General features: G+C 42.8%; 1 long non-coding RNA gene across 1 annotated transcript; it reads left to right on the top strand.

The window, feature by feature from the left end:
- The first annotated feature begins 5,470 nt into the window (after window positions 1–5,470).
- Window positions 5,471–10,749, top strand: LOC114598373 (uncharacterized). The gene is made up of 3 exons (XR_003707045.2): window positions 5,471–5,553; window positions 6,512–6,671; window positions 9,731–10,749. It is a non-coding gene; the product is annotated as an uncharacterized LOC114598373 (long non-coding RNA).
- The last annotated feature ends 2,601 nt before the right edge of the window (window positions 10,750–13,350 follow it).

The raw sequence follows: 13,350 nt of genomic DNA, 5'->3' as shown, positions 1-13,350 counted from the left end.
ACATGCATCACTTTTCACATCAAATTGCATCTTCCATTCTACTTGCCCTGAGTCCCTTAGAGGTGGCATGGAGCTTGGTCGCGTGGTGTTGGTGACAGGAGGGCACAGAGGAGGTGGTGGTGGCACCCAGCGGCGCATCCTGCAGCCAGGGGCGGGGCGTGCTGCATGGAGCCTCTCCGCCGCCTCCCCCTCAGCTGAGGGAGAGGCGGAGGGCAGATGCAAGTCCCATGCTGCCATTTCAGGGAGCACAGAATCTCCAGGTGCCCAAGCCATCACATCACTCTCAGGAGAGACACATGGCTTGGGCATGCTACAGGCCCTGTGGTAAGTGCTGGCCCCTGCTGTATGGCACCCAGTGCCATGCACATTTCGTTACATTGGTTGACTGAACTAAAAAGTTTCGTGAGCCCAATTTTTAAAAATTAATATTTTTGCCATTTTGTCACCCCCCTCAGTGATGACACCCGGGGCAGACCGCACCCCCACACCCCCTTCCTCCGCCACTGGTGGCACATGTGAGGAGGAGGCAGTGGCAGGAGAGTGGATGCAAAGGAGGCGGTCTCAACGGGCAGTCATTGAGGAGGAGGAGGTGGCAGTGGCAGACAGCACACTCACTGGTGGTCAGATTTGCCATCTGAGATTGTCTCTCCTTGCTTTATAGGCATGGTGGCCCTGGATACATCACAATCCACTTTGAGAGAAGGGTAGACCAGCTTGGTCTAATAAAACTTCAGTGGCAGACAGGAAGAATTCCTTCCAATGATATCCTCAATAGGAGTGTCTGAATTCTGAATTCCAACCTGATTTGTACTACCATGTTCACTTTCAAGTCTTACAGATACAGGAGCTATTACCATGCAGAGCGGACAGGGAAAACAACCACACAAAGGGATTGATTTGATGGTGTCTCTTATCTAAGGAAGAAGGTTGGCAGTACTGGCTCCTCCTGGGGTCTTGCAGAGCAGGATAAAACAGATATGACGGCCTGTGTTGCATAAAGAAAGGAGATAACGCCAAAGAAAAAAATTCTCCTTTGGTCTAAGTCCCTCATGACCTGCAATCTACATCATCACAGCCCTTTGCTAATGTACCTTTGGCAGTTACTCGCAAAAACACACACGTATAATAACAGAATAAAACATGTCTTTGAGGTTCCATTGGAAATACCATGCGTCAATTGTGTCCGTTTCCTAAGGAAGCAATTGAAGCTTTGCTTTTTCATTGTTGTTGTTGTTGTTTAATATCTCTTATATACTGGTCCCTAAGACAATAAAAGGCAGGGGATAAACACAAGAACCCTGCTGGCAACATTCATTCAAACAGCCTGAAGGGTATAAAAAATGTCAGGGGGACTAAAACCATGTCGTTTTGTAGGGCTGTTTATTGATCAGTTAATCAACACAAGCTTAAGTTGATTAACTGGTAGGAATCATATAGCCATGAGTGCAATTTTTAATTAGTAGGCCTGGGGATTTCACAGAACTTTTTAAGGCTATAACATAAGCGACTGTTAGGAAAAGGAGGGAAAGGATGGTTTTTCTGTCTGACAATGAGTGATAGCTTTTGTTTATTGACTAGTAAGTTATATCACTCATTCTTTAATATCTTAAAAAGGAAACTAACTGAGGTCTGAATAATATGTCAGCATCTTTAAGTTTAATTGATTCATAATTCAAGTAAAATATAACTGATAAAATAATAAAAATTAAAAGCAAATTATTTATCAGTGAAGCATTTTAATTGGCTGGCAAACAAACACTGTTGGGAAGACAAACAGGAATAAAAACAGCCTTATGGAATTTATGGACACATCTACAGCAGCTTCTATAAAGCAACAACTAACTCACCAGCACAAAATCTCTATTGCATGGGCTGTAGATACAGCAGAGGCTGTTTTAGGGTTGGGCAACCAGTGTGATTTCACTGGGTGCCGTGCTACAGAGGACGCCAAAACAATGCAGTAGAATGGAGCATGTGTGTGTGCGCGCGCCAAATTTTAGCTTTGAGCAGGGTGCCACTGAAATTTGAGAGCTCAAAGTCTGCCACTGGATACTGGTATCTTCCTACCTCTGAGTGGCATGGGATAACTTGGTACAGTGGTACCTCGGGCTAAGAACTTAATTCGTTCTGGAGGTCCGTTTTTAACCTGAAACTGTTCTTAACCTGAGGTACCACTTTAGCTAATGGGGCCTCCCACTGCCACTGCGCCGCTGGCGCACGATTTCTGTTCTCATCCTGAAGCAAAGTTCTTAACCCGAGGTACTATTTCTGGGTTAGCGGAGTCTGTAACCTGAAGCATCTGGAACCTGAGGTACCACTGTAGTCTCTTTCATAGTCTATAATTGTGCATTCAAAGTCCAAAAGCCTTCCCTTCATCATATTGCTTGTTCTTTACTGATTTCCCAGAGGTTCAAGGGCAGTGATTATGGAGATCGAAGGTAGTGTGGGAGTTAGAGGGGGTTCTCTTTTTGGTTTTGGACTTGATGGAAGAAAAGAACCTTTGTGAGATATCCAAGTCCCTATATTTGTATGAAAGAAGTTGGAAAAGCCAGTGGTTTGTTATTATGCATTATCTCAATTGTGTGCAATTTATTCACATTAAATTATCTTCATGGACATGGCATATGTCAAACAGTAGATAGTTGCAGCAGATGCTGTCTTATTCTAAAATGTGTATTTTATGATGCAGGGAATTTGAAAAACCTTGACAGATGTGCTTAGAATGAATGATGGTTCAGACACATCTTGTAGCTGGACGTTTTGATTAGCCTCATTATTTCTGACATTTTACCATTTTTGTCCATGCATTGAAATTGATGTGAAACTCCTGAGTAGGGTGGAATATAAGTCCTAATAAATGCACATATAAAAATTTAATCTCTGGTTGTTTTTTTGAATCTTAACGTGGTATCCTCAACATTAGTTGTTTCAATTCACTGAAGCCATTTCCATTCAGCCAGTGTGCACACTTGCAGTCCTGTTCTTTTTCAAAACACAGGCTGGGAGGCCCAGGAATCATCAGAGAACCTCTGGGATCAGTAAGGTGCTATCTCAAGGCACAGGTGGATTTCAATGAAAGTATCAAAGTGCATTTGTAAATTATTGTTTAAAAAAAATAAAACAATTCATCTTTAAGTACAGTGATATCAAAATGCCATTGCAACCCAGTCAGATGGGTGGGGTATTATTGTTGTTGTTGTTGTTGTTGTTGTTGTTGTTATATAAATTACAGCACCTGAACAGACTTTCTTATATTGCTTTTGAGAAAAGAAGGCCAGTAACTTGGGCAGGGTTTTTTTTTAAAATAATAATAATCATGAGCCACCAATGAGAAAGCTTTAGATATGGTCATTGCCTGACACACCTTGATTGGTGGAGGCACCTGCCCAGACCATGGTTTTCCCCTTCTTTAATAAGTTTATTGCACAGTAACAGAGATTGATCTGCTGAACTCATTCCTCCTGCATTTTAGATAGATGGAGCCCTCCATGTGATTTAATTTGGCGCAACAGCTCAGCGGTAGATCACCTGCTTTGCAAGCTGAAGGTCATATGTTCAATTTCTGCATCTGCAGGTAGGGATGGGAATGCCTCCTGTCTGAAACAAATTCACAGAGCACAAGGCTATCAGTGGCTCCTAACCATGATGGCTGTGTTTGACCTCCACTGTCAGAGGCAGTATACTTCTGAATTCCAGTTGCTGGGGGGAAATGCTGCTTGTGGGCTTTCTGTAGGCATCTGGGTGGCCATTGTGGGAAGAGGATGGTGGGCTGGATGGACCTTTGGTTTGATCCAGCAGGACTCATATGTTCTAAACCTGGAGAACTACTGATGGTCAGTATGGACACTGCTGAGCGAGATAGTCCAACCAGATAGTCACTATGAGATAGCTTCCATTATTCCTATGTCCCTAACCATTAGGAAGTGTTTTTAAACAGCAAACATTGATTTCTCATTGCCAGTCTTTGCAGGAGCAAAGTGTGAAACATCCACTATCAATGAACAGTGAACTTTGGATGGTGCTTCTGGGTGGCAGCCAATGTTCAAGCAAGTTATCAGACTTATATGCATATCCCTGTATAAATAGCAAAGCTTTGACAGTGACGTGCAATTAGACAAAGAGGGAAATTGTCCAACAATAACAAGACTATCCTCCGACTCCCATTCACCCTGCTCCCTTGTGGTGGTTATAGATTTAGATTGTGAAATAAAACTTTAATTCTTATAAAGCTCTGAAACAGACACAGGAGGGGCAAATATTTATTCTGCTACTGACCTTCTCCGGCAAATACTGCATTAGGCTGTTATGGGGCTTGCGGTTTCACACTTCAGGGAAATGAGAGATCATTTTAAAAAGAAGGTGAGAAAGGGTTGAAGGGGGGAAACAGATTGCTCCAGAGGACTATAATGAATTCTGCAAAGGACTGCACTCTGAAAATCCATTATCACAGTGAATATGGCTAAATAAAATCCTTGGGTTTTTAGAGTAACATCTGTCCAAACAAAGGCAACCTTTCCCTTACTGTGATGTCAACATTCCTGTCAAGTCTACTGAGTTGGGGAAATGATGAATGCCTGCTTTGAGCTGTATATGCATAGCTGCATGCCAGTTCAGGACTGTTCATGCAGCAGCAAATTCCTGGCCAGCTTTGACAGGGCTTTCCATCTTAGGGTAGTATGAGGGCTCTGGATTCATGTCTTCCTCTTCCTCAAGAACACCCAAAGCTAACCATCAGCTGCATAAGTACCGGTATATGGATGCAGATCTTCATGCCCATAATTGCATGACAACATATAGGTTTTGTGGGCTGAAGCTCTCAGGTTCAATTCCTGGCGTCTCCAGTTGTGGAACCTGTGGCCCTACAAGATGTTGTTGGACAAAAGTCCCATCATCCCTGACCATGCTGGGTGGGAATTTGAATTCGCCAGCATGTGGAGGGCCACAGATTCCTCACCCCTGAATTAAATAATCATTTCTCTGCTTGAGAACTTGGAGAGTTGCTACCAGAGTAGGCAAAGCTTTTATTTCTTTATTACATTTACGTATATCTCACCAAGGAGCTCAAGACAGCACTCATCATTCCCTGAATTTTATCATCACACAACCCTGTGAAGTAGATTAGGCTAGTAATAGTCCCAATATCCTCCAGGCAGCTTCATGGCTGGGTAGAGATTTGAACCCTTGTCCATGCCTGGCACTCGAACCACAAGACCATGTTGATTCCAGTGGCTTGGCTTAATATAAGACCACTTTATATGTTCAGTGTTCTACAGCCTCATCAAATAACCATTCCCTCTGTTAACTCTACCGGCACATTCACTTCTCCCAATAATATCAGAGTGTCAACAGAACATGTGGTTTCTGCGTTTATAATGCTGAGGCCCCTTGACAGAGTTTCTTTTAGGTCAAAATCTTCATTCTTTAACCAAGCAGCCCTTTGACCCTTTTATCATCACTCTATTAGCAGCTGCTGGTGCAATGGGATCTTGAAGCATCTCTAAGACAGTGTGCACCAGAGAGATGATTGTTGCATGACAGGAGGTGGCAAGAAAGGTAAGTGGAAAGGAAACAACAATCTAAGTACTGAGATGCTTGTGGACACGATGGCTGAAATGTGCCCAGACTTTGTTCACACGCTTGAGTATCACCTTCACATCTGAATATTTGTCCTTTTAATAGCATATGATCGGGGTATGTACATGGAGAGGTTAATATGCATAATAACTGGCCATTGTGCACATTCACCACACTTCTCTAGGGCTGGTTATAGGGAACACATGACTCCATTGTTTGAACAGTTCCACCGGCTACCAGTCTATTTCCCGGCACGAAGTTGCTGGTTCAAAGTGCTGGTTATCACCTCTAAATCCCGACACAGCTCAGGTCCAAGCTAACTGAAAGGCCATATTCCTGCACAGGAACCTACCTGGGTTTTGAGATCTTTGGGGGAATCACAGGCGTGCTTGGGAGGGATGCAGGAGAGGGTCTTCTCAATGGCTGCTCCCAGACTTAGGAACTCTCTCTCTAGAGAAGCTAGACTGGCTCCCTCCTTGCTGTCTTTCCATCAGCAGGTGAACACTTTCTTGTTCCAACATGTTTTGGAAGGAATTAACTGCCTTTAGGGACGCGGGTGGCGCTGTGGGTTAAACCACAGAGCCTAGGACTTGCCGATCAGAAGGTTGGTGGTTTGAATCCCCATGATGGGGTGAGCTCCTGTTGCTCGGTCCCTGCTCCTGCCAACCTAGCAGTTCGAAAGCACCTCAAAGTGCAAGTAGATAAATAGGTACCACCCCAGTGGGAAGGTAAATGGCGTTTCTGTGTGCTGCTCTGGTTCGCCAGAAAAGGCTTGTTTTGCAGGCTACATGTGCAACTTTAGTACCAGGTGAAATGGTTGAAGGCAATGGCCAGAAAGACAAGGGTAGGGAGGTGGGCAACCTCTTCCAGTCAATACATAGTAAGCCAAAAGGACTGGGAGTAATTTAGATGCTTCCAGACTCTTCTTTTTTCTTAGGTTTCATCCTTGTCCAGTACTGCCTATGAGTAAGACACCATGGAGAAGCAAGAGCTTCAGGGTTTGTGTGAGAACCCAGCCCTATATAGTCAACCATTACAACACTTTCATTATGATGGACATAATAAAGAACTATGTCTCGGTGGCATAAACAACCAAGGTAAAATCTGTCCAGAAATTGTAAAATCTGTATAGAAACAGAAGTAATAAGCAGCCCACTGCCATATATCAGATGAATAATATGCAGTCCAAAACTATATACCAGTAGAATAACATTTGTATTATGAAATGTGTTTTCACGTCTTTACTTTAGCCTTTGGCTGATTGAACAATCTATGGCCTTTTAAACAGCGGGGTGCTTTTATTACTATGTTGTGTATTTTTGTGGTTTTATATTGTAAACTGCCCTGTGATCCTTGGACAAAGGCATGGTATAGAAATTTAATAAATAATAATACTTCTTCAGAAATGACTAGATTGAATGGCAGCCAAGCATGACTCTCTCCAATATATCACCGTGGCCTTTCAAAAAAAAAATGAAAGGCAAAACTCCCCCCCCCCCAGGGGATAATTATCCAACCAATATGCCAAATGCTTTAAAAAAATTTTTTTTAAGGGAACTAAAATTCCATAGGAGGTAATTTGATTCTGGTAGCCATCTACATGCTAGTAACATGTGAAAAGGATTGAAGGTAGCTATTTCTCCATTCTAAAAACAGGTAGAAAAAGGTTACATCAAGGGAAGCCAACATTGTTGCCTCCAGATTGTTTGTTCGTTCATAAAAATATGTATAGACCACCCTCTCATAAAATATCATGGCAGTGTACAACTATATAAAAACATAGCCATTAAAAGCAGTACAGATTTCTGGACTGAAGGTCCCATGAACCCTAGCCAGCATAACCAATAGTGAGGGATGATGGGAGTTGTAGTCCAACAAGGAGTACAATGTTGGCTACCCCTATGTTACATTTTTATTTTTATTTTATATTTTGCTATAGTGAACTGTTCGCAGCTTGGAACCAGAACTTGTGCATGCATGTGCATTCTGGCACCCATGCACACTCCCATCTAGTATCCTTAACAAGAATCGGAGGGTGAAGGTGTGCAGCAAGGAAAAGGCTACCATTTTTGGTGCCTGCATGAGACTCTGAAGGCATCCACATGAGTTGCTCTATGAACATCTATTCTACTGGCCTCTCTGAGACTGCCTGGTGTCAGTCAACATCACAGTTGCTGCACTGGGCAGAGATGATCGTCTCTATAATGATTCCATTCATGGCTAATTGTCCAGGATTGAAAATGAACTGTAGCTGCTGCGGCTTCAACCTCTGCCGCATAGCAACGAGGGCAGAAAGTCAATTAATTACCTTCTTTCTGGAATCCAGGGGCCCTTTCATCCTCCGCTCAGTCGAGTGTGTAATGGAAAAAGGGAGAGAAACAGACTGTACTTGGCCAATTGGGAATTGAATGACAAAGTGAAAGATGAGCATTGGGGAGAAAGAGGTGGGAGGAGCTGGGTGGGGAACCTGGTTCTATGTCATGGGGGGAGGAATTGCTCCTGATAACATGATTCAAACTATTCTAGTGCCTGTTTGTAGCCATTCTCACTGTTTTCTAGTGTTTGCTTTGAAATCCCAGATGATCCATCCTTGCAGGTTTTTATGATGGTACCATAGTGGAGATATTATCATGGTAGTCTTTACCCTGACCTTGAAGACCTTATGACTTGAAGCTGCTTGAACTTCCTGCTTACATCACCAGCTTGTTAGACTTCTTATATGACCCTCAGTGAGCCCAATCTTTTGAAGAGTTGCTATCACTTATCATCCAAGACTTCTCTTTCATCTTTAGGCCAATTTCTTTCCATGCCCATATTGTTCCTTTTTCCATTTTATGAGACTTCCATGATGCAAAATCATGCACATAAATCATCTCATTGACTTTTGACTGGTCCCTGAGAGGCAAACAGAGGGAAATAATGTATGTGTTTGGGATGCAATGTCCACTGCCTTGCAGGATATCTTCGGGAGAAGAAATAGCTAAGGAGTAAACCTGGAGTAGAGTCCCTAAGACGGTTGGATGGTGCCTTGTAAGCCTCCTTCCTGCAACTCCTGCAGCCAAGCTGGTGCCAAACATGTTGCTCTGCTTTCCTTTGGATCACATCAGCCAGGCCAAGAGAGGGGTTGTGTTGTCTGGGCATCTCAGGGCCTGCATGCATCCAGCCAGTCTATGGCATTTATCTGTGAAGCCCTGTAGAACAATAGGTAGATAAATCCTGTGGAGAGATGTTCATGAAATGTAGAAATGTGCAGAAAAACAAAGTATTGAGAGTATCCTTCTTACATGTGACCTGGACAAATCTTGCAAAAATATCCACCCTCCATACATCCATTTCTACATTTCATGAATACAGTGGTACCTTGGGTTAAGTACTTAATTCGTTCCGGAGGTCCGTTCTTAACCTGAAACTGTTCTCAACCTGAAGCACCACTTTAGCTAATGGGGCCTCCCGCTGCCGCCGTGTCGCCAGAGCACGATTTCTGTTCTCATCCTGAAGCAAAGTTCTTAACCCGAGGTAATATTTCTGGGTTAACAGAGTCTGTAACCTGAAGCGTATGTAACCTGAGGTACCACTGTATTTGCCTATGGCTTACATCTCATCCTCATGAGTCAAACCTGACATAGATGGTACCGTCATTTCTTCTTCCATCTTTGAGTGCAGGAACACATGCAACTCATGGGACAGAAGATGTTACAGAGAACTCACTCTGCAGATATAAAATGCCAGCTACAAATAATAGTTTTACAAAATCAATACAAGGGGCTCCTGTGATCAGTTAGTGACAAGTGGCTTTGATGCAGATGAAAATCCCTGAAGCTCTAGGACAGGCTTCCTCATCCTCGGCCCTCCAGATGTTTTTGGACTACAACTCCCATGATCTCTAGCTAGCAGGACCAGTGGTCAGGGATGCTGGGAATTGTAGTCTCAAAACATCCGGAGGGCCGAGGTTGAGGAAGCCTGCTCTAGGAGAAGCATCTCCTACATGGACAACTGACTTGCATGTAGAACTAATGATCCTGTGCAAACTAGCTTTTACACAGCAGAACAAATGGGAGAAACATTACCTGCCTACTAAATCTGTCCAAACGTCTTACAGCTTTTAATGGCGACAGAAAATGTGTGTGTGATTAGGAACTCTATTATTTCCCCCCAGGTAGAGGAATCATGAATAAAGTCAGCAACCGGTCTCAGAAAAACTTACCAGCTGCAAGCAGACTCCTGCTGCCTTAAGAAGATGATCAAAAGTGACTAAGAGCAAACACCCACGTCTATCTCCAGCCTCACAGCAAGTCTTGCCATTTTCTTAACCAAGCCACAGATATGAATACGTCTAAATCTTCAAAGCACTTTTCATTGACTGATTAATCCTAACTACATCCCTCAGTGATGGAAACTAGTATTACTGTCTCCATTTAGCTGATGGCTTAGATGGCTTTGCTTAAGACGGGATGGAGATAGAGATTTAGGGGGAAGAGGGGGGGGATTGAACTTGGCATTTTACAGAGTTCTTACTTTTCCTTAAAGACAACTTTCAGAAGGTCCCAAATTGTAAGGGTGTTTAGCTCTCATTCCCCAAAATGCTCCTTAAATCAGGCTTCCTCAACCTCGGCCCTCCAGATGTTTTTGGCCTACAACTCCCATGATCCCTAACTAGCAGGACCAGTGGTCAGGGATGATGGGAATTGTAGTCTTAAAACATCTGGAGGGCTGAGTTTGAGGGAGCCTGCTTTAAATATTTGCTTTTGTATGGAAACCCCCATATCCATAGCACCAAACTGGAAATTCCAAGACGTATCGTAAAATGTAAAGTTCAAAAATACCAAAGCAAAACGCACACATTAAGATCCACACTTTAATCATAAGCAACACATTAAAATGCCCATTGCAGACTCATCACAGCACCAGGTCAAATAAAACCACAAACAAAGCAGCCATCATTGACAGTTAACACGTGTGGTTTAATGCCTGTGCAAATCACAGAATGGAGAGGCCTCAACATGGCACTTTAGGGAGGGCACTCCATACTTCGGACACTGCAATTGAAAACTCCAACCTCTGTGTCCACCCATCATATTTCCACTGGCAGCAGAACACTGAGTAGGGTCTCTGAAGTTTATCTTAACATACAGAAAGAACATAACGCAGGGCTGCAAAATCTTGGGGTTCCAGGCCAGTTCTACAAAACTCAGCCAAAAAAATCAGTGTATATTATATAAAAATATAAATTCCACATTCAGAACTACTACTACTACTACTACTACTACTACTACTACTACTACTACTACTAATGTGCACTATTTTAAGAAACACAGTTACAAATGAACATTGTACATAAAATAACATGAATGTATGGGCATCATTGCTGAGAAAATGAGAGGCTTTTTTTGCCTTATGGTGAACGAGATGCTGAAAACAGTTGACATAAAAAGATGGAAGCCATGTTTCCATTTCTCTCAATGCTGTAAGCTTTTTGTGGAAATTGCTGTACAATAACACTGTGGGACAGGCCCTGTGGGATGGTAATGAGTGGTTTGGCAAGTAGCGAGCATTTATTTACCTCTTGACCTAGGAGTTGCAACTACACACAAACTCCATCACTTTTGTAAATTGTTTCTGCCCTGCACAGAAATGATTTGCCTGAGGGAACAGCTCAGTAGGACATTATTCTTGTTGAGGTCTCCCTCATACATTGCACATATAAGCACATTGCAGCTGTTCCACTGAATTCAGTCCCACTGAATTCTGAATAACCATGCCTATAATTGGACTGAAATCAAACCTCGGAGTTTTATGACAAGACAGGACAACTGTAAAGAATATCAGTATGCATATAATGTTCTTTACCCTTGTTCTGAGGAAGGAACAGGGAGAAGGTTGCCCAAGAATACCGGTATAGTGTTTTATATTGTGGATTCGCAAACTGTTATGCTCATTTTGCCTTCAGTAAATAATTACTGGATTAAACTGATTGTGCCTGGTCTATTATTATTATTTCTGGAACCCTGCATCATGTTTACTCTGATAACTAACATTGAGGTTTGCTCTGGATCGTTATGGAGCAAAACGATGACATTTTATATGTCTGTCTATCTGCTGAGGTATATTTAATTGGTTGTTTCATTTATCACTTGTTTTCCAAATAAAAAATTGCAGCATTTCCATTTATGGAAAAGAATAATTGAAAATGTCTTTCAACATTTGAGGAACACCTGTCCTGCGGCTGGGAAGGAGGCAGATCTGACCGCCCAAAAAGCCTTCTGCAGCTGTCTCTGCGGCAGCAGTGGGCAACACATTCCTTGGAGGCTGGATCTGCTGCCCCTCTGGCTTCTGCCACCTGAGGTTGCCGCCTCACCTTGCCTCGTGGGTGAGCTGGTCCTGTGCTGAGGTGAACCTATAACAAGTGTTGATTCATTCTAGTTTTTAAAATTGCTGTGAAACTTTTAATATGTTGTACAGCAGGAGCGGAGAACCGTTTTGGTCCAGTAGGCCAGATCATTACCTGTCCTCATCCCTAGGACCAGCTGTAACAAGTGGGCAGAACAACCCACCTGCCAATCATCTGGTGCCAATATGACATCAGATGACTGACAGGTGACTTGTTCCACCCACCTTGCACAGTGCTTTCCAAATGCTTGATTGCCAGCCACTTAAGAAACACAGTGCAAGAGGCTGTTGTAGACAAGGTTGTTGTAAGGATTATACCATGATAATGTATGTGAAGCACTTTAAACATTTTAAAATATTCTATAAATGCTTAGTGTTACTATAAGAAGGTATAAGAAGCAGGGATAGATTGGTTAAAGAGAAGGAAGTCTGTCCCATCTTTGCATATGAATTCTAGGACAAGGTGCAATCAGAACAAATGAGGCATCAAAACAGCTTCAATATATACCCCTAAATCCTTTAATCTCACTCTGCTGGGATTCATTTAAATCACAAAGAAATCTTTTATCTTCCAAAATACCCACTTTGAGTTTAGCAGGTGCAGAATGCAACTGTAAAGAAATAAGGTTTCCATGTGTGACATTAAAGTGATCCTGCTTTTATGCCTAATCCCATGAGATGTTGCATCTATGTTTTAAACCGCCAATGTGTCTGTGTAATCATGACACACTCAGTGCTCATCATGTCACTGACCTAGCTCTATATGGGTAACTCTACTCCACTGCAAGCATCTGTTCATATCAGAAATGGTGGTGCTGTGATAATGGGAACTTCCAGGCAGCTGTCTATCATGGAATGATTGCTCCTCATGAACGCCATTCTTGACACACACCCCCAAGCATCCACACAACATAATTGGTATCAAAATGCCAGCCCATGTTCCTTCTCTATATTATCCAAAGTTGCCCTTGGAAAAGTTTTCAGCACCCTTAACAAACTACAGCTCCCAGAATTCTTTGGGGAAAGCCAAATAATCTGTTTAAAGTGGCATCATAGCACGGTAGGGTGTGAATGTGGCCTGAAACTATCTTATAGGCTCATTATGACGATTGTGATGAGACCACGCATGTGAAGCATTTTGAATACCCTGAAATATTCTTGTTATTATTGCCATTTTTGTGCTGGCACACAGTAACGTTGTGCGGTGCCATGTGGCTGCAGCTTTGAATGGCCTTTAGTGTTTGCTAGTTTGGATTGTTTGGCTTAAAAAGCAGACAACCCCCCCCCCCACACACACACATGCAAATGAATTGAGAAAATAAGCAGCTGTCCTGGCATAGTAAAACAGCATGACCTAGAACCCCACAGAGGCCTTCTCTCCACAGAACC

Source organism: Podarcis muralis, chromosome 5, assembly GCF_964188315.1.
Source record: "Podarcis muralis chromosome 5, rPodMur119.hap1.1, whole genome shotgun sequence".
Taxonomy (NCBI): Eukaryota; Metazoa; Chordata; class Lepidosauria; order Squamata; family Lacertidae; genus Podarcis; species Podarcis muralis.
Note: the sequence above shows the minus strand (reverse complement) of the source record. Positions and strands in the feature narration are given on the sequence as shown.